The following is a 22,101-nucleotide window of genomic DNA, read 5'->3' on the forward strand; positions in this document are numbered from 1 at the left end:
CTCCTATCTATCTATCTATCTATCTATCTATCTCCTATCTATCTATCTATCTATCTATCTATCTATCTATCTATCTATCTCCTATCTATCTATCTATCTATCTATCTCCTATCTATCTATCTATCTATCTATCTATCTATCTATCTCCTATCTATCTATCTATCTATCTATCTATCTATCTATCTATCTATCTATCTCCTATCTATCTATCTATCTATCTATCTCCTATCTATCTATCTATCTATCTATCTATCTATCTATCTATCTCCTATCTATCTATCTATCTATCTATCTATCTCCTATCTATCTATCTATCTATCTATCTATCTATCTATCTATCTATCTATCTCTCACGCACCCTGTTCCAGTCCTGCCGGCTCTGCCTTGTATTGCTGGGTGTTTTCTTACAGCTTTTATACTGCAGGATCTTGTAGCCTTTCATGCAGGGCTTGCCATTGCCAGTGATTCTCGCTGCGTTATATAGTGCCCTGTCTAGTGTCTGTATATATAGCTGTGTATAGGTGTATATAGTGCATTGGTCACACTACACATTTCGGTTCTCACCCATTTTTCCCCCTTCACTGCTTTCTCCCTCCTGGATCTGTATGTGCTCAGCATATAGTGTGTCTTGCAGTGCTCGGCACCTGATGGGTTGGGTTACCTTTGTTCATTATTGGATGGCGTACTGGTATTTGCAGGTCGCTGGGTAGAAGGTGTGTAATGATGGCGAGGTGCTGGAGGTGTTCTGTACTTATCTGGTTTCCTGTGGTTTTGGTTTTTTTATATAGCTTTGTAATATATAGTGTGACCTCCAGCTGTTATCTGTCGCCCATCACCTCTTATTGGTACAGTCACAGCACAGTCCGTCTATGGCACAATATTAGGGCAGCCATTCCATATCTAATGATACCCTGCTACTGTGTCCTCACTGATTCACCAGATCTGAGATACAGGCCTGGATACCACCCAGCACAATATGGCTGACACCACTGTATGATAAACCTTATATACCCTCCCATAGCTGAGACTGGAGGAGAGAGGCCAATGTGCCCAGTACATATTATGTATAGGAAAGGGGGACAGTGACAGACTGATACTCGGGGTACAGGATAATGACAGGCTGATACTTGGGGTACAGGATAATGACAGGCTGATACTTGGGGTACAGGATAATGACAGGATGATACTTGGGGTACAGGATAATGACAGGCTGATACTTGGGGTACAGGATAATGACAGGCTGATACTTGGGGTACAGGATAATGACAGGCTGATACTTGGGGTACAGGATAATGACAGGCTGATACTCGGGGTACAGGATAATGACAGGCTGATACTTGGGGTACAGGATAATGACAGGCTGATACTCGGGGTACAGGATAATGACAGGCTGATACTCGGGGTACAGGGTAATGACAGGCTGATACTTGGGGTACAGGGTAATGACAGGCTGATACTTGGGGTACAGGATAATGACAGGCTGATACTTGGGGTACAGGATAGTGACAGGCTGATACTTGGGATACAGGATAATGACAGGCTGATACTCGGGGTACAGGATAATGACAGGCTGATACTTGGGGTACAGGATAATGACAGGCTGATACTTGGGATACAGGATAATGACAGGCTGATACTTGGGGTACAGGATAATGACAGGCTGATACTCGGGGTACAGGATAATGACAGGCTGATACTCGGGGTACAGGGTAATGACAGGCTGATACTTGGGGTACAGGATAATGACAGGCTGATACTTGGGGTACAGGGTAATGACAGGCTGATACTTGGGGTACAGGGTAATGACAGGCTGATACTCGGGGTACAGGATAATGACAGGCTGATACTTGGGGTACAGGATAATGACAGGCTGATACTTGGGGTACAGGATAGTGACAGGCTGATACTTGGGGTACAGGATAGTGACAGGCTGATACTTGGGGTACAGGATAGTGACAGGCTGATACTTGGGGTACAGGATAATGACAGGCTGATACTTGGGGTACAGGATAATGACAGGCTGATAATTGGGGTACAGGATAGTGACAGGCTGATACTTGGGGTACAGGATAATGACAGGCTGATACTCGGGGTACAGGGTAATGACAGGCTGATACTCGGGGTACAGGATAATGACAGGCTGATACTCGGGGTACAGGATAATGACAGGCTGATACTTGGGGTACAGGATAGTGACAGGCTGATACTTGGGGTACAGATTACATGATCACTCTTGTTAAGTCATTCTTACAAGCAGTCGGTGTCAGACACAATTCACACTATGACGTTGGCATACACTATCATCTATCACTCGGTGCAGGTTCTTTCTGTCTCTGACAGTCACTTCTATTCCTGTGCGGCCTGTATACACAATCTCTGTATATGCCGTATATAGCCTCCTCTTCTCAGTTCCAGTGTCAGGATAGTCGTCCGGAGACCTTGCAGGTAAAATAATTGTTTATAGGGATTGGGAGAGATTAGAAGACATGGACGCTTCCTTCCTCTCCCGCCTGTGGTTGTATCTGGTATTACAGTTTGTAATCTTTGTACCGGTGGGTCCTACACCTGAGACCCCCGCACAGTGACAGGGTCGTGACCCCCCTTGTAAGCACCATATCCCCTATATATATTATATAGGCCCGTCCATACAAGTGCTGCGCCTGGTCCTGCAGTGTATCGTACTCACTAGGCCGGACCTGTCTCTTGTCCCCTACAGTGTTTGGCCCCTTCATTGCGCTGATCCCGGGTCCAGTGCTGGATTATCAGACAATCTCCAAGGTCTGGTCATATGTCTTGCAGGGATTGGGTCAGTGCTGGGAATGGAGGGAATATCCTTCATGGATGGGCATCGCTATCTCCTGGGTAAGCATTGGCAGCTGTCATCCATACCGCCATGTACCTCAGGGGGTCCATCTTGCCGAGTTTTCGGGGTCCCGTGGTTTTACACTGTTGTTTTGGGCTGTGACGGGGATGCATAGTACACAGCTCAGGAATGTTTTGATTGCTGTAGTAATAGTGAGTCGCATGGAGATTTTGCAATATTGTTTGTGCAATGCATTCTCTTACAGAGCCGGGGGAATACGGGGCTCCGGGGGTAAATCTATGCCAGATTTTTTTAGCAGGGGAAAGGTTAAAAGTATGTAAGTAGTTCAGTAATATATCCATGCTGTGTACAGTCTGTCCTGGAAGTAATTACACCCAGCAAGTCTCTCCCCACAATAAGACGTGTATATATGTACAGCCGGCTACTGGTGGCCTCGCAGCTGAGCATGCATGTAACTGGTAGGGATCAGGGAATGGCCTAGAAGTATACAGTGCGCATGACTGATGGACTCTTGGGGTGCACAATCGGGGTACAGGACATTGACAGACTGATACTTGGGGTACAGGATAATGACAGGCTGATACTTGGGGTACAGGATAATGACAGGCTGATACTCGGGGTACAGGACAATGCCAGGCTGATACTTGGGGTACAGGACAATGCCAGGCTGATACTTGGGGTACAGGATAATGACAGGCTGATACTCGGGGTACAGGATAATGACAGGCTGATACTTGGGGTACAGGATAATGACAGGCTGATACTCGGGGTACAGGATAATGACAGGCTGATACTCGGGGTACAGGATAATGACAGGCTGATACTTGGGGTACAGGATAATGACAGGCTGATACTTGGGGTACAGGATAATGACAGGCTGATACTCGGGGTACAGGATAATGACAGGCTGATACTCGGGGTACAGGATAATGACAGGCTGATACTTGGGGTACAGGATAATGACAGGCTGATACTTGGGGTACAGGATAATGACAGGCTGATACTCGGGGTACAGGATAATGACAGGCTGATACTTGGGGTACAGGATAATGACAGGCTGATACTTGGGGTACAGGATAATGACAGGCTGATACTTGGGGTACAGGGTAATGACAGGCTGATACTTGGGGTACAGGATAATGACAGGCTGATACTCGGGGTACAGGATAATGACAGGCTGATACTTGGGGTACAGGATAATGACAGGCTGATACTCGGGGTACAGGATAATGACAGGCTGATACTCGGGGTACAGGATAATGACAGGCTGATACTTGGGGTACAGGATAGTGACAGGCTGATACTCGGGGTACAGGGTAATGACAGGCTGATACTTGGGGTACAGGATAATGACAGGCTGATACTCGGGGTACAGGATAATGACAGGCTGATACTCGGGGTACAGGATAATGACAGGCTGATACTTGGGGTACAGGATAGTGACAGGCTGATACTCGGGGTACAGGGTAATGACAGGCTGATACTCGGGGTACAGGATAATGACAGGCTGATACTTGGGGTACAGGATAATGACAGGCTGATACTTGGGGTACAGGATAATGACAGGCTGATACTTGGGGTACAGGATAATGACAGGCTGATACTTGGGGTACAGGATAATGACAGGCTGATACTTGGGGTACAGGATAATGACAGGCTGATACTTGGGGTACAGGATAATGACAGGCTGATACTTGGGGTACAGGATAATGACAGGCTGATACTCGGGGTACAGGATAATGACAGGATGATACTTGGGGTACAGGATAATGACAGGCTGATACTTGGGGTACAGGATAATGACAGGCTGATACTCGGGGTACAGGATAATGACAGGCTGATACTTGGGGTACAGGATAATGACAGGCTGATACTCGGGGTACAGGATAATGACAGGCTGATACTTGGGGTACAGGATAATGACAGGCTGATACTTGGGGTACAGGATAATGACAGGCTGATACTTTGGGTACAGGATAATGACAGGCTGATACTTGGGGTACAGGATAATGACAGGCTGATACTTGGGGTACAGGATAATGACAGGCTGATACTTGGGGTACAGGATAATGACAGGCTGATACTCGGGGTACAGGGTAATGACAGGCTGATACTTGGGGTACAGGATAATGACAGGCTGATACTCGGGGTACAGGATAATGACAGGCTGATACTTGGGGTACAGGATAATGACAGACTGATACTCGGGGTACAGGATAATGACAGGCTGATACTTGGGGTACAGGATAATGACAGGATGATACTTGGGGTACAGGATAATGACAGGATGATACTTGGGGTACAGGGTAATGACAGGATGATACTTGGGGTACAGGATAATGACAGGATGATACTTGGGGTACAGGATAATGACAGGCTGATACTCGGGGTACAGGGTAATGACAGGCTGATACTTGGGGTACAGGATAATGATAGTATTAGTAGTATGATTAGTTCTCTCCCAGCAGCACATAGTATTTCAGGAAAGGAACACACTAATCTTGGAGAATGTTACTGTGGATGATGAGTTCATACATGCATTTTTTATGGGGATGTTCACACTTGCACCCCTGGCCACTGTTTGCCATTCCATCAGGGTTCTGTCCTCAGCGCTGGCGAAACTGGAGAGGGGATGGAAACCCGGCGATCGCTGTACAAGCCATTCATTTATATGAGTATGGAGAGGTGACTGCCGGTGTCGGCCTGCGCCCTGTCTGCGGGGAAATCTATTTTTTGTAGCCAGACACAGTCATCCAGGCTTCGGACAGGGCGCAGGCGGACACCGGCAGTCATCTTTCCATACTCATATAAATGAATGGGTTGTACAGCGACCGCCGGGTTTCCATCCCTACTCCAGTTTCACCAGGGCTGAGGACAGAACCCTGATGGAATGGCAAACAGTGGCCAGGGGTGCAAGTGTGAATGGAGAGTATTTTGTGTAGGGTTTATGGAGAGCTTAATAATAAAACCTGTTCTGATTGTTCTGTATAACAAACACAATGTAACTAATCTGATAACACCGATACATTTGTACTGTTTGTGTCTTGTACTGAGAATATTGTGTAAATGTGCAGAGTGCAGGTAGAAAAAGTAAGTGAACCCCTGTGTTATGTCAGTCAGCATAGGACATAAGACGTGTGGATTTGACCCAGGTCACTGACCGCTGCTCTGTGAAGATGCTGTGACATGAGCTGAGGCTGCACACGAGGCGTCCCAGAAATACTGATAATCTGATCCCCATTTACAGTGTGTGTGTGTGTGGGGGGGGGGGGGGGGTCCAATACTCCTAAATCTTCTCTGCAGCTCCAGGAAATGTTCTCTGGAGGTGATTTCTATTAAAGAGGGATCTCCATGTTACTAAGTGTGGGGGTTCACTTACTTGTTTACAGCTGTATATCAGCACATCATGTGCTAAATGTCAGTCCCCCCCCACACACAATTGGCTGCTATTGCATAATGCATTGTATGTAAATAATGCCGCCTTATAACCTGGTTGGCGGAGAATCAACACGCGGTCGTGTCCAGGACACTTTAGTCATCTCCTTCTAAGTATTTCTTTCTGTCCTTAAACCCTTGTGCGCCCATGTATCCGCCACTCTGATTTCTTCACCGCCGGCCTGTGATGTGAATTTCCTGAGCTCTTTGGGAAGTCATAAAACCAAAGTGTATATTTTTCGCCGCTGGCCCGGTTTCCTCCGCGCCGAGTCCTCAGACCACAGCTCTTGGCCCAGGATTTTCACTCCTGTAAAACAGGAAAAAGGGAAAGCAGCATAAATCATATTCAGCCAACGCTGGGACCCCGGCCAGAGGAACGGCAGAAAGGAAAAATAGCAATTTATTTATTGTTTTATGTTTCTGAACCGTGTCGCAACTTCTGTTCATTGTGTTTAGGTATTAACCCTGTCATCACCATGGTAGGGGGAGTTCACAGTGACTGTACCAGCAGAATAGTGAGCGCAGCTCTGCAGTATAATACAGGATAAGTAATGTAATGTATGTACACAGTGACTGCACCAGCAGAATAGTGAGCGCAGCTCTGCAGTATAATACAGGATAAGTAATGTAATGTATGTACACAGTGACTGCACCAGCAGAATAGTGAGCGCAGCTCTGGAGTATAATACAGGATAAGTAATGTAATGTATGTACACAGTGACTGCACCAGCAGAATAGTGAGTGCAGCTCTGGAGTATAATACAGGATAAGTAATGTAATGTATGTACACAGTGACTGTACCAGCAGAATAGTGAGCGCAGCTCTGGAGTATAATACAGGATAGGTAATGTAATGTATGTACACAGTTACTGTACCAGCAGAATAGTGAGCGCAGCTCTGGAGTATAATACAGGATAAGTAATGTAATGTATGTACACAGTGACTGTACCAGCAGAATAGTGAGCGCAGCTCTGGAGTATAATACAGGATAAGTAATGTAATGTATGTACACAGTGACTGCACCAGCAGAATAGTGAGCGCAGCTCTGGAGTATAATACAGGATAAGTAATGTAATGTATGTACACAGTGACTGCACCAGCAGAATAGTGAGCGCAGCTCTGGAGTATAATACAGGATAAGTAATGTAATGTATGTACACAGTGACTGCACCAGCAGAATAGTGAGCGCAGCTCTGGAGTATAATACAGGATAAGTAATGTAATGTATGTACACAGTGACTGTACCAGCAGAATAGTGAGCGCAGCTCTGGAGTATAATACAGGATAAGTAATGTAATGTATGTACACAGTGACTGCACCAGCAGAATAGTGAGCGCAGCTCTGGAGTATAATACAGGATAAGTAATGTAATGTATGTACACAGTGACTGCACCAGCAGAATAGTGAGCGCAGCTCTGGAGTATAATACAGGATAAGTAATGTAATGTATGTACACAGTGACTGCACCAGCAGAATAGTGAGCGCAGCTCTGCAGTATAATACAGGATAAGTAATGTAATGTATGTACACAGTGACTGCACCAGCAGAATAGTGAGCGCAGCTCTGCAGTATAATACAGGATAAGTAATGTAATGTATGTACACAGTGACTGTACCAGCAGAATAGTGAGCGCAGCTCTGGAGTATAATACAGGATAAGTAATGTAATGTATGTACACAGTGACTGCACCAGCAGAATAGTGAGCGCAGTTCTGGAGTATAATACAGAATAAGTAAGGTAATGTATGTACACAGTGACTGCACCAGCAGAATAGTGAGCGCAGCTCTGGGGGATAATACAGGATAAGTAATGTAATGTATGTACACAGTGACTGCACCAGCAGAATAGTGAGCGCAGCTCTGGAGTATAATACAGGATAAGTAATGTAATGTATGTACACAGTGACTGTACCAGCAGAATAGTGAGCGCAGCTCTGGGGGATAATACAGGATAAGTAATGTAATGTATGTACACAGTGACTGCACCAGCAGAATAGTGAGTGCAGCTCTGGAGTATAATACAGGATAAGTAATGTAATGTATGTACACAGTGACTGTACCAGCAGAATAGTGAGCGCAGCTCTGGAGTATAATACAGGATAAGTAATGTAATGTATGTACATAGTGACTGTACCAGCAGAATAGTGAGCGCAGCTCTTGGGTATAATACAGGATAAGTAATGTAATGTATGTACACAGTGACTGTACCAGCAGAATAGTGAGCGCAGCTCTGGAGTATAATGCAGGATAAGTAATGTAATGTATGTACACAGTGACTGCACCAGCAGAATAGTGAGCGCAGCTCTGGAGTATAATACAGGAAAAGTAATGTAATGTATGTACACAGTGACTGTACCAGCAGAATAGTGAGCGCAGCTCTGGAGTATAATATAGGATAAGTAATGTAATGTATGTGCACAGTGACTGTACCAGCAGAATAGTGAGCGCAGCTCTGGAGTATAATACAGGATAAGTAATGTAATGTATGTACACAGTGACTGCACCAGCAGAATAGTGAGCGCAGCTCTGGAGAATAATACAGGATAAGTAATGTAATGTATGTACACAGTGACTGTACCAGCAGAATAGTGAGCGCAGCTCTGGAGTATAGTACAGGATAAGTAATGTAATGTATGTACACAGTGACTGTACCAGCAGAATAGTGAGCGCAGCTCTGGAGTATAATACAGATTAAGTAATGTAATGTATGTACACAGTGACTGTACCAGCAGAATAGTGAGCGCAGCTCTGGAGTATAATACAGGATAAGTAATGTAATGTATGTACACAGTGACTGTACCAGCAGAATAGTGAGCGCAGCTCTGGAGTATAATACAGGATAAGTAATGTAATGTATGTACACAGTGACTGTACCAGCAGAATAGTGAGCGCAGCTCTGGAGTATAATACAGGATAAGTAATGTAATGTATGTACACAGTGACTGTACCAGCAGAATAGTGAGCGCAGCTCTGGAGTATAGTACAGGATAAGTAATGTAATGTATGTACACAGTGACTGCACCAGCAGAATAGTGAGCGCAGCTCTGGAGTATAATACAGGATAAGTAATGTAATGTATGTACACAGTGACTGCACCAGCAGAATAGTGAGCGCAGCTCTGCAGTATAATACAGGATAAGTAATGTAATGTATGTACACAGTGACTGCACCAGCAGAATAGTGAGCGCAGCTCTGGAGTATAATGCAGGATAAGTAATGTAATGTATGTACACAGTGACTGCACCAGCAGAATAGTGAGCGCAGCTCTGGAGTATAATGCAGGATAAGTAATGTAATGTATGTACACAGTGACTGCACCAGCAGAATAGTGAGCGCAGCTCTGGAGTATAATACAGGATAAGTAATGTAATGTATGTACACAGTGACTGTACCAGCAGAATAGTGAGCGCAGCTCTGGAGTATAATGCAGGATAAGTAATGTAATGTATGTACACAGTGACTGCACCAGCAGAATAGTGAGCGCAGCTCTGGAGTATAATACAGGATAAGTAATGTAATGTATGTACACAGTGACTGCACCAGCAGAATAGTGAGCGCAGCTCTGGAGTATAATACAGGATAAGTAATGTAATGTATGTACACAGTGACTGCACCAGAAGAATAGTGAGCGCAGCTCTGGAGTATAATACAGGATAAGTAATGTAATGTATGTACACAGTGACTGTACCAGCAGAATAGTGAGCGCAGCTCTGCAGTATAATACAGGATAAGTAATGTAATGTATGTACACAGTGACTGCACCAGCAGAATAGTGAGCGCAGCTCTGGAGTATAATACAGGATAAGTAATGTAATGTATGTACACAGTGACTGCACCAGCAGAATAGTGAGCGCAGCTCTGGAGTATAATACAGGATAAGTAATGTAATGTATGTACACAGTGACTGCACCAGCAGAATAGTGAGCGCAGCTCTGGAGTATAATGCAGGATAAGTAATGTAATGTATGTACACAGTGACTGCACCAGCAGAATAGTGAGCGCAGCTCTGGAGTATAATACAGGATAAGTAATGTAATGTATGTACACAGTGACTGTACCAGCAGAATAGTGAGCGCAGCTCTGGAGTATAATACAGGATAAGTAATGTAATGTATGTACACAGTGACTGTACCAGCAGAATAGTGAGTGCAGCTCTGGAGTATAATACAGGATAAGTAATGTAATGTATGTACACTGTGACTGCACCAGCAGAATAGTGAGCGCAGCTCTGGAGTATAATACAGGATAAGTAATGTAATGTATGTACACAGTGACTGCACCAGCAGAATAGTGAGTGCAGCTCTGGAGTATAATACAGGATAAGTAATGTAATGTATGTACACAGTGACTGTACCAGCACAATAGTGAGCGCAGCTCTGGGGTATAATACAGGATAAGTAATGTAATGTATGTACACAGTGACTGCACCAGCAGAATAGTGAGCGCAGCTCTGGAGTATAATACAGGATAAGTAATGTAATGTATGTACACAGTGACTGCACCAGCACAATAGTGAGCGCAGCTCTGGAGTATCTCAGGACACGTTTCCTCAGCTGTAGCTTTGCTTCTTGTATAGTTATTCTATATGGTAGATGCTGCTCAGAGACGTGTCCTATATGTTCTGTTATGTACAGTGAGTTGGCGTTTGCAGCTACTTAGAGCATCAGTTCAGTGTTAGGATAAAACAAGGGCCAGATGGGAAAATTGAGGCCCCAAAATAAATGTTTTTGTGCCTTGTAAAGCCTTGTAAGATTTTCCATGTTCTGCAGCCTCTTGTTTGTGCCCCTGGCTTACTGTAGGAGATGCACCATGTTGATTTAATTAGCATAACGATGCATATTCAAGCTTAATTTATGAATGATGATGAGCCGGTTTCCTTGGAGCGTTCATTCACACTGGACAAGCCGTCACTCAGAAGAAGACGTGTTCTGTAAAGTTTACAGTAAGAATGAAATGTCTCCTGCGCTTCATAGGGTGAGCTCATTGTCTGCATCAGGGGGGAGCGGTGTAATAAGGGATCCGAATATTCTTCTCCCCCCTCCCTCATCTGAATCCTTGGTCAAGGGTCTTGAAATTTTGATTAATATCTACATACAGAGCTGTATTCATAATGCCGCCATCACGTCTGTCTAGAGCTGAGGCCTCCAACCTTTGGTTGTTAAAAGAGATGACCAAGATTGGATATTGATGGCCTATCATTAGTATAGATCATTAGTATAAGATCAGCGACGGTCCCCACACTTGGCACATCCACCGATCAGCTGCCAGGTCTGGAAACATATAGCTCCATACAATGTGTACCATTGTGGTTGTATTGTGTGGGTAGTATGATAGGAGTACACTAATACTAATAAGTACTGTATGGCGGTATTATAGGTGTCCTGTATGATACTGTTATGGTCACACACGATGGCTGTATTAATTTAGTACATTGTCGAGCTGTTATGTGTTTACTATATGGTCCTAAGATGTAGCTTCCTCTGGCGGTATTATATGGTCCTGTTATATATACTCTTTATGGTACTTTTGTATTCACTATATGGCTGCCGAGTCTTGATCATATGATCCTGCTATGGTCTCCCTTTATGGATGTGTTATGTTAGCAGTGTGTGACAATGTTTTATGTTAACCATATAGCACCATTATATAAGCACTATGTGGCGGTATTATCTGGTCCCTGATATGTTACCATATGTTACTTGTTTATACTCTATGGCTGGTTTATGTTGGCAGTGTGTAGCGCTGTTATTTCTTTACTGTATAGTGCCATTATGTAAGGACTATGTGGCGGTATTATCTGGTCCCTAATGTTACTTTATGTTACTCTTGGCTGTATTATGTGAGCAATAGACATTGTTATTCATTTACCATATAACACCATTATGTAAGCACTATATGGCGGTATTATCTGGCACCTGATATGTTACTTTATTATACACATTCACTGGCTGTTTATGCGGGTAGTGTTTGACACTGTTATGTGTACACTATATAGCACTATTATGTAAGGACCATGTCGCTGTATTTTCTGGCTTCTGTCATGTCTTCACTATATGATACCATTAATGTTCACACTATTATGTTGACAGTGTTGCTGTTATTTACTGTATAGCAGCATTACCTAAGCACGGTATGGCAGTATTATCTGGTGCCTGATATGATCACCTTATAGTACTCTTTTATACACATTGTACAGCTGTTTTGTTGTTATACACAATGTATGGCTGTTTTATGACATAGTGTGGCCATTATGTTGTCACTGTATAGCACTATTATGTAACAACTACTGTATATAGCAGTATTATCTGCCTCCTGTTGTGTGGTTAATTTATGATACCCTTGTGTTCATACTTTATGGCTATATTATATGGCAGCCTGTGACACTGATATGTCTTCGCTGTATGGTATTTTGACACTATATGGCTGTATTATTTGAGCACGGTATGGTGCTGTTATGTAGCACTCTATGGCAGTATTATAACGCCACTGTTATATGTTCACTATATGATAGTTTTATAGTCACACTTTAGGATTGTATTATGTGGACAATGTGGGACGCTGTGATGTGTTTATGGTATAGTCCTATTATGTGAGCACTATATGGCCATTATATGTAGACAGTCTTCGAGGTCAATCGTTATTCTTACTTTTTGGCTGTATTATATGGTCTTTGGCATTGTGTTACGCTAGGTTGACACTTGTTCCTGGTATCCGCCCGCTTGCAAACCAAAAACTGAACCAAGCCTTGTGTTCATTATAGCCCTATTCTGTAGGCACCATGTGGCAGTATTATATAGGTACTGTAGGCCACTGCTATTGGGGCTGTATTATGATGGTATGGCTTAGAGAACCCAAAGACTCTTTGGCTAATACAAGACCCACAAAGGCTATTAGATGCTGAACTTTACTACAAGCCAAAAAGCAGCACAGAAGACCACGGTGACTGGCGCCATCTGTAGGTCTCAGCCCGGTGGAGCAGCCATATAAACTACTGGACGTGTCCAAGATGATACAGAGGGTCCAGCAAAATTATTCTCAGCGTTTTCCTCGCCTCGGAGCTCAAGATTGTTTGTCCAGGAAAAAATAAAATTTGGTTCTAAAATGAGTCAGTTCCAGAATCAGCTGTAAAGATGGGAGAGCGAATACACCCCGAGGGAATCGCAACGTCTCCAGCGATCAGGAGACAGATCTGATATCATTCTGCGGCAGGGAGGGATGAGCCGAAATGGTAGGTCCAGGAGATGTGGACAATACGCCTGCTCAGCACATTACACAGTGTATATAGTACTGTATGTATATACCCAGTACAGCCGAGCTGGTGTATCTAAGCCCATCCTGGGTGATACCGCCTGCTCAGCACATTACACAGTGTATATAGTACTGTATGTATATACCCAGTACAGCCGAGCTGGTGTATCTAAGCCCATCCTGGGTGATACCGCCTGCTCAGCACATTACACAGTGTATATAGTACTGTATGTATATACCCTGTACAGCTGAGCTGGTGTATCTAAGTCTATCCTGAGTGCTACCGCCTGCTCAGCACATTACACAGTGTATATAGTACTGTATGTATATACCCTGTACAGCCGAGCTGGTGTATCTAAGCCCATCCTGGGTGATACCGCCTGCTCAGCACATTACACAGTGTATATAGTACTGTATGTATATACCCAGTACAGCCGAGCTGGTGTATCTAAGCCCATCCTGGGTGATACCGCCTGCTCAGCACATTACACAGTGTATATAGTACTGTATGTATATACCCAGTACAGCCGAGCTGGTGTATCTAAGCCCATCCTGGGTGATACCGCCTGCTCAGCACATTACACAGTGTATATAGTACTGTATGTATATACCCTGTACAGCCGAGCTGGTGTATCTAAGCCCATCCTGAGTGATACCGCCTGCTCAGCACATTACACAGTATATATAGTACTGTATGTATATACCCTGTACAGCCGAGCTGGTGTATCTAAGCACATCCTGGGTGATACCGCCTGCTCAGCACATTACACAGTGTATATAGTACTGTATGTATATACCCTGTACAGCCGAGCTGGTGTATCTAAGCCCATCCTGGGTGATACCGCCTGCTCAGCACATTACACAGTATATATAGTACTGTATGTATATACCCAGTACAGCCGAGTTGGAGTATATAAGCCCATCCTGAGTGATACCGCCTGCTCAGCACATTACACAGTATATATAGTACTGTATGTATATACCCAGTACAGCCGAGCTGGAGTATATAAGCCCATCCTGAGTGATACCGCCTGCTCAGCACATTACACAGTATATATAGTACTGTATGTATATACCCTGTACAGCCGAGCTGGTGTATCTAAGCCCATCCTGGGTGATACCGCCTGCTCAGCACATTACACAGTGTATATAGTACTGTATGTATATACCCAGTACAGCCGAGCTGGAGTATATAAGCCCATCCTGAGTGATACCGCCTGCTCAGCACATTACACATTATATATAGTACTGTATGTATATACCCAGTACAGCCGAGCTGGTGTATCTAAGCCCATCCTGAGTGATACCGCCTGCTCAGCACATTACACAGTGTATATAGTACTGTATGTATATACCCAGTACAGCCGAGCTGGAATATATAAGCCCATCCTGAGTGATACCGCCTGCTCAGCACATTACACAGTATATATAGTACTGTATGTATATACCCAGTACAGCCGAGCTGGTGTATCTAAGCCCATCCTGAGTGATACCGCCTGCTCAGCACATTACACAGTGTATATAGTACTGTATGTATATACCCAGTACAGCTGAGCTGGTGTATCTAAGCCCATCCTGGGTGATACCGCCTGCTCAGCACATTACACAGTGTATATAGTACTGTATGTATATAACCAGTACAGCTGAGCTGGTGTATCTAAGCCCATCCTGGGTGATACCGCCTGCTCAGCACATTACACAGTGTATATAGTACTGTATGTATATACCCAGTACAGCCGAGCTGGTGTATCTAAGCCCATCCTGAGTGATACCGCCTGCTCAGCACATTACACAGTGTATATAGTACTGTATGTATATACCCAGTACAGCCGAGCTGGTGTATCTAAGTCTATCCTGGGTGATACCGCCTGCTCAGCACATTACACAGTGTATATAGTACTGTATGTATATACCCTGTACAGCCGAGCTGGTGTATCTAAGCCCATCCTGAGTGATACCGCCTGCTCAGCACATTACACAGTGTATATAGTACTGTATGTATATACCCTGTACAGCCGAGCTGGTGTATCTAAGCCCATCCTGAGTGATACCGCCTGCTCAGCACATTACACAGTGTATATAGTACTGTATGTATATACCCTGTACAGCCGAGCTGGTGTATCTAAGCCCATCCTGGGTGATACCGCCTGCTCAGCACATTACACAGTGTATATAGTACTGTATGTATATACCCTGTACAGCCGAGCTGGTGTATCTAAGCCCATCCTGGGTGATACCGCCTGCTCAGCACATTACACAGTGTATATAGTACTGTATGTATATACCCAGTACAGCCGACCTGGAGTATATAAGCCCATCCTGGGTGATACCGCCTGCTCAGCACATTACACAGTGTATATAGTACTGTATGTATATACCCTGTACAGCCGAGCTGGTGTATCTAAGTCTATCCTGGGTGATACCGCCTGCTCAGCACATTACACAGTGTATATAGTACTGTATGTATATACCCAGTACAGCCGAGCTGGTGTATCTAAGCCCATCCTGAGTGATACCGCCTGCTCAGCACATTACACAGTGTATATAGTACTGTATGTATATACCCTGTACAGCCGAGCTGGTGTATCTAAGCCCATCCTGGGTGATACCGCCTGCTCAGCACATTACACAGTGTATATAGTACTGTATGTATATACCCTGTACAGCTGAGCTGGTGTATCTAAGCCCATCCTGGGTGATACCGCCTGCTCAGCACATTACACAGTATATATAGTACTGTATGTATATACCCAGTACAGCCGAGCTGGTGTATCTAAGCCCATCCTGGGTGATACCGCCTGCTCAGCACATTACACAGTGTATATAGTACTGTATGTATATACCCAGTACAGCTGAGCTGGTGTATCTAAGCCCATCCTGGGTGATACCGCCTGCTCAGCACATTACACAGTGTATATAGTACTGTATGTATATACCCTGTACAGCCGAGCTGGAGTATCTAAGCCCATCCTGGGTGATACCGCCTGCTCAGCACATTACACAGTGTATATAGTACTGTATGTATATACCCTGTACAGCCGAGCTGGTGTATCTAAGCCCATCCTGGGTGATACCGCCTGCTCAGCACATTACACAGTGTATATAGTACTGTATGTATATACCCAGTACAGCCGAGCTGGTGTATCTAAGTCTATCCTGAGTGATACCGCCTGCTCAGCACATTACACAGTGTATATAGTACTGTATGTATATACCCAGTACAGCCGAGCTGGTGTATCTAAGCCCATCCTGAGTGATACCGCCTGCTCAGCACATTACACAGTGTATATAGTACTGTATGTATATACCCAGTACAGCCGAGCTGGTGTATCTAAGTCTATCCTGGGTGATACCGCCTGCTCAGCACATTACACAGTGTATATAGTACTGTATGTATATACCCTGTACAGCCGAGCTGGTGTATCTAAGCCCATCCTGAGTGATACCGCCTGCTCAGCACATTACACAGTGTATATAGTACTGTATGTATATACCCAGTACAGCCGAGCTGGTGTATCTAAGTCTATCCTGGGTGATACCGCCTGCTCAGCACATTACACAGTGTATATAGTACTGTATGTATATACCCAGTACAGCCGAGCTGGAGTATATAAGCCCATCCTGGGTGATACCGCCTGCTCAGCACATTACACAGTGTATATAGTACTGTATGTATATACCCTGTACAGCCGAGCTGGTGTATCTAAGCCCATCCTGGGTGATACCGCCTGCTCAGCACATTACACAGTGTATATAGTACTGTATGTATATACCCTGTACAGCCGAGCTGGTGTATCTAAGCCCATCTTGAGTGATACCGCCTGCTCAGCACATTACACAGTGTATATAGTACTGTATGTATATACCCAGTACAGCCGAGCTGGAGTATCTAAGCCCATCCTGGGTGATACCGCCTGCTCAGCACATTACACAGTGTATATAGTACTGTATGTATATACCCAGTACAGCCGAGCTGGTGTATCTAAGCCCATCCTGAGTGATACCGCCTGCTCAGCACATTACACAGTATATATAGTACTGTATGTATATACCCTGTACAGCCGAGCTGGTGTATCTAAGCCCATCCTGAGTGATACCGCCTGCTCAGCACATTACACAGTATATATAGTACTGTATGTATATACCCTGTACAGCCGAGCTGGTGTATCTAAGTCTATCCTGGGTGATACCGCCTGCTCAGCACATTACACAGTGTATATAGTACTGTATGTATATACCCAGTACAGCCGAGCTGGAGTATATAAGCCCATCCTGGGTGATACCGCCTGCTCAGCACATTACACAGTATATATAGTACTGTATGTATATACCCAGTACAGCCGAGCTGGTGTATCTAAGTCTATCCTGGGTGATACCGCCTGCTCAGCACATTACACAGTGTATATAGTACTGTATGTATATACCCTGTACAGCCGAGCTGGTGTATCTAAGCCCATCCTGAGTGATACCGCCTGCTCAGCACATTACACAGTGTATATAGTACTGTATGTATATACCCTGTACAGCCGAGCTGGTGTATCTAAGTCTATCCTGGGTGATACCGCCTGCTCAGCACATTACACAGTGTATATAGTACTGTATGTATATACCCAGTACAGCCGAGCTGGTGTATCTAAGCCCATCCTGGGTGATACCGCCTGCTCAGCACATTACACAGTGTATATAGTACTGTATGTATATACCCAGTACAGCCGAGCTGGTGTATCTAAGCCCATCCTGGGTGATACCGCCTGCTCAGCACATTACACAGTGTATATAGTACTGTATGTATATACCCTGTACAGCCGAGCTGGTGTATCTAAGCCCATCTTGAGTGATACCGCCTGCTCAGCACATTACACAGTGTATATAGTACTGTATGTATATACCCAGTACAGCCGAACTGGTGTATCTAAGCACATCCTGGGTGATACCGCCTGCTCAGCACATTACACAGTGTATATAGTACTGTATGTATATACCCTGTACAGCCGAGCTGGTGTATCTAAGCCCATCTTGAGTGATACCGCCTGCTCAGCACATTACACAGTGTATATAGTACTGTATGTATATACCCTGTACAGCTGAGATGGTGTATCTAAGCCCATCCTGGGTGATACCGCCTGCTCAGCACATTACACAGTGTATATAGTACTGTATGTATATACCCTGTACAGCTGAGCTGGTGTATCTAAGTCTATCCTGGGTGATACCGCCTGCTCAGCACATTACACAGTGTATATAGTACTGTATGTATATACCCTGTACAGCCGAGCTGGTGTATCTAAGCCCATCCTGAGTGATACCGCCTGCTCAGCACATTACACAGTGTATATAGTACTGTATGTATATACCCTGTACAGCTGAGATGGTGTATCTAAGCCCATCCTGGGTGATACCGCCTGCTCAGCACATTACACAGTGTATATAGTACTGTATGTATATACCCTGTACAGCTGAGCTGGTGTATCTAAGCCCATCCTGAGTGATACCGCCTGCTCAGCACATTACACAGTGTATATAGTACTGTATGTATATACCCAGTACAGCCGAGCTGGTGTATCTAAGCCCATCCTGAGTGATACCGCCTGCTCAGCACATTACACAGTGTATATAGTACTGTATGTATATACCCAGTACAGCCGAGCTGGTGTATCTAAGCCCATCCTGAGTGATACCGCCTGCTCAGCACATTACACAGTGTATATAGTACTGTATGTATATACCCTGTACAGCCGAGCTGGTGTATCTAAGTCTATCCTGGGTGATACCGCCTGCTCAGCACATTACACAGTGTATATAGTACTGTATGTATATACCCAGTACAGCCGAGCTGGTGTATCTAAGCCCATCCTGGGTGATACCGCCTGCTCAGCACATTACACAGTGTATATAGTACTGTATGTATATACCCAGTACAGCCGAGCTGGTGTATCTAAGCCCATCCTGGGTGATACCGCCTGCTCAGCACATTACACAGTGTATATAGTACTGTATGTATATACCCTGTACAGCCGAGCTGGTGTATCTAAGCCCATCTTGAGTGATACCGCCTGCTCAGCACATTACACAGTGTATATAGTACTGTATGTATATACCCAGTACAGCCGAGCTGGTGTATCTAAGCCCATCCTGGGTGATACCGCCTGCTCAGCACATTACACAGTGTATATAGTACTGTATGTATATACCCAGTACAGCCGAGCTGGTGTATCTAAGCCCATCCTGAGTGATACCGCCTGCTCAGCACATTACACAGTGTATATAGTACTGTATGTATATACCCTGTACAGCCGAGCTGGTGTATCTAAGCCCATCCTGAGTGATACCGCCTACTCAGCACATTACACAGTGTATATAGTACTGTATGTATATACCCTGTACAGCTGAGATGGTGTATCTAAGCCCATCCTGGGTGATACCGCCTGCTCAGCACATTACACAGTGTATATAGTACTGTATGTATATACCCAGTAAAGCCGAGCTGGTGTATCTAAGTCTATCCTGGGTGATACCGCCTGCTCAGCACATTACACAGTGTATATAGTACTGTATGTATATACCCAGTACAGCCGAGCTGGTGTATCTAAGCCCATCCTGGGTGATACCGCCTGCTCAGCACATTACACAGTGTATATAGTACTGTATGTATATACCCTGTACAGCCGAGCTGGAGTATATAAGCCCATCCTGAGTGATACCGCCTGCTCAGCACATTACACAGTATATATAGTACTGTATGTATATACCCAGTACAGCCGAGCTGGTGTATCTAAGTCTATCCTGGGTGATACCGCCTGCTCAGCACATTACACAGTGTATATAGTACTGTATGTATATACCCTGTACAGCCGAGCTGGTGTATCTAAGTCTATCCTGGGTGATACCGCCTGCTCAGCACATTACACAGTGTATATAGTACTGTATGTATATACCCTGTACAGCTGAGCTGGTGTATCTAAGCCCATCCTGGGTGATACCGCCTGCTCAGCACATTACACAGTGTATATAGTACTGTATGTATATACCCTGTACAGCCGAGCTGGTGTATCTAAGCACATCCTGGGTGATACCGCCTGCTCAGCACATTACACAGTGTATATAGTACTGTATGTATATACCCAGTACAGCCGAGCTGGTGTATCTAAGCCCATCCTGGGTGATACCGCCTGCTCAGCACATTACACAGTGTATATAGTACTGTATGTATATACCCTGTACAGCCGAGCTGGTGTATCTAAGCCCATCCTGGGTGATACCGCCTGCTCAGCACATTACACAGTGTATATAGTACTGTATGTATATACCCAGTACAGCCGAGCTGGAGTATATAAGCCCATCCTGAGTGATACCGCCTGCTCAGCACATTACACAGTATATATAGTACTGTATGTATATACCCAGTACAGCCGAGCTGGTGTATCTAAGTCTATCCTGGGTGATACCGCCTGCTCAGCACATTACACAGTGTATATAGTACTGTATGTATATACCCAGTACAGCTGAGCTGGTGTATCTAAGCCCATCCTGGGTGATACCGCCTGCTCAGCACATTACACAGTGTATATAGTACTGTATGTATATACCCTGTACAGCCGAGCTGGAGTATCTAAGCCCATCCTGGGTGATACCGCCTGCTCAGCACATTACACAGTGTATATAGTACTGTATGTATATACCCTGTACAGCCGAGCTGGTGTATCTAAGCCCATCCTGGGTGATACCGCCTGCTCAGCACATTACACAGTGTATATAGTACTGTATGTATATACCCTGTACAGCCGAGCTGGTGTATCTAAGCCCATCCTGAGTGATACCGCCTGCTCAGCACATTACACAGTGTATATAGTACTGTATGTATATACCCAGTACAGCCGAGCTGGTGTATCTAAGTCTATCCTGAGTGATACCGCCTGCTCAGCACATTACACAGTGTATATAGTACTGTATGTATATACCCAGTACAGCCGAGCTGGTGTATCTAAGCCCATCCTGAGTGATACCGCCTGCTCAGCACATTACACAGTGTATATAGTACTGTATGTATATACCCAGTACAGCCGAGCTGGTGTATCTAAGTCTATCCTGGGTGATACCGCCTGCTCAGCACATTACACAGTGTATATAGTACTGTATGTATATACCCTGTACAGCTGAGCTGGTGTATCTAAGCTCATCCTGAGTGATACCGCCTGCTCAGCACATTACACAGTGTATATAGTACTGTATGTATATACCCAGTACAGCCGAGCTGGTGTATCTAAGTCTATCCTGGGTGATACCGCCTGCTCAGCACATTACACAGTGTATATAGTACTGTATGTATATACCCAGTACAGCCGAGCTGGTGTATCTAAGCCCATCCTGGGTGATACCGCCTGCTCAGCACATTACACAGTGTATATAGTACTGTATGTAAATACCCAGTACAGCCGAGCTGGTGTATCTAAGTCTATCCTGGGTGATACCGCCTGCTCAGCACATTACACAGTGTATATAGTACTGTATGTATATACCCAGTACAGCCGAGCTGGAGTATCTAAGTCTATCCTGGGTGATACCGCCTGCTCAGCACATTACACAGTGTATATAGTA

General features: G+C 44.7%; 1 protein-coding gene across 5 annotated transcripts in view; it reads left to right on the forward strand.

The window, feature by feature from the left end:
• ARHGAP44 (Rho GTPase activating protein 44) overlaps positions 1–22,101 on the forward strand; it is a 141,350-nt gene that overhangs the window by 1,063 nt on the left and 118,186 nt on the right. The window lies entirely within an intron of this gene.

The sequence above is a fragment of the Leptodactylus fuscus genome, chromosome 6 (genome assembly GCF_031893055.1).
Source record: "Leptodactylus fuscus isolate aLepFus1 chromosome 6, aLepFus1.hap2, whole genome shotgun sequence".
NCBI lineage: Eukaryota > Metazoa > Chordata > Amphibia > Anura > Leptodactylidae > Leptodactylus > Leptodactylus fuscus.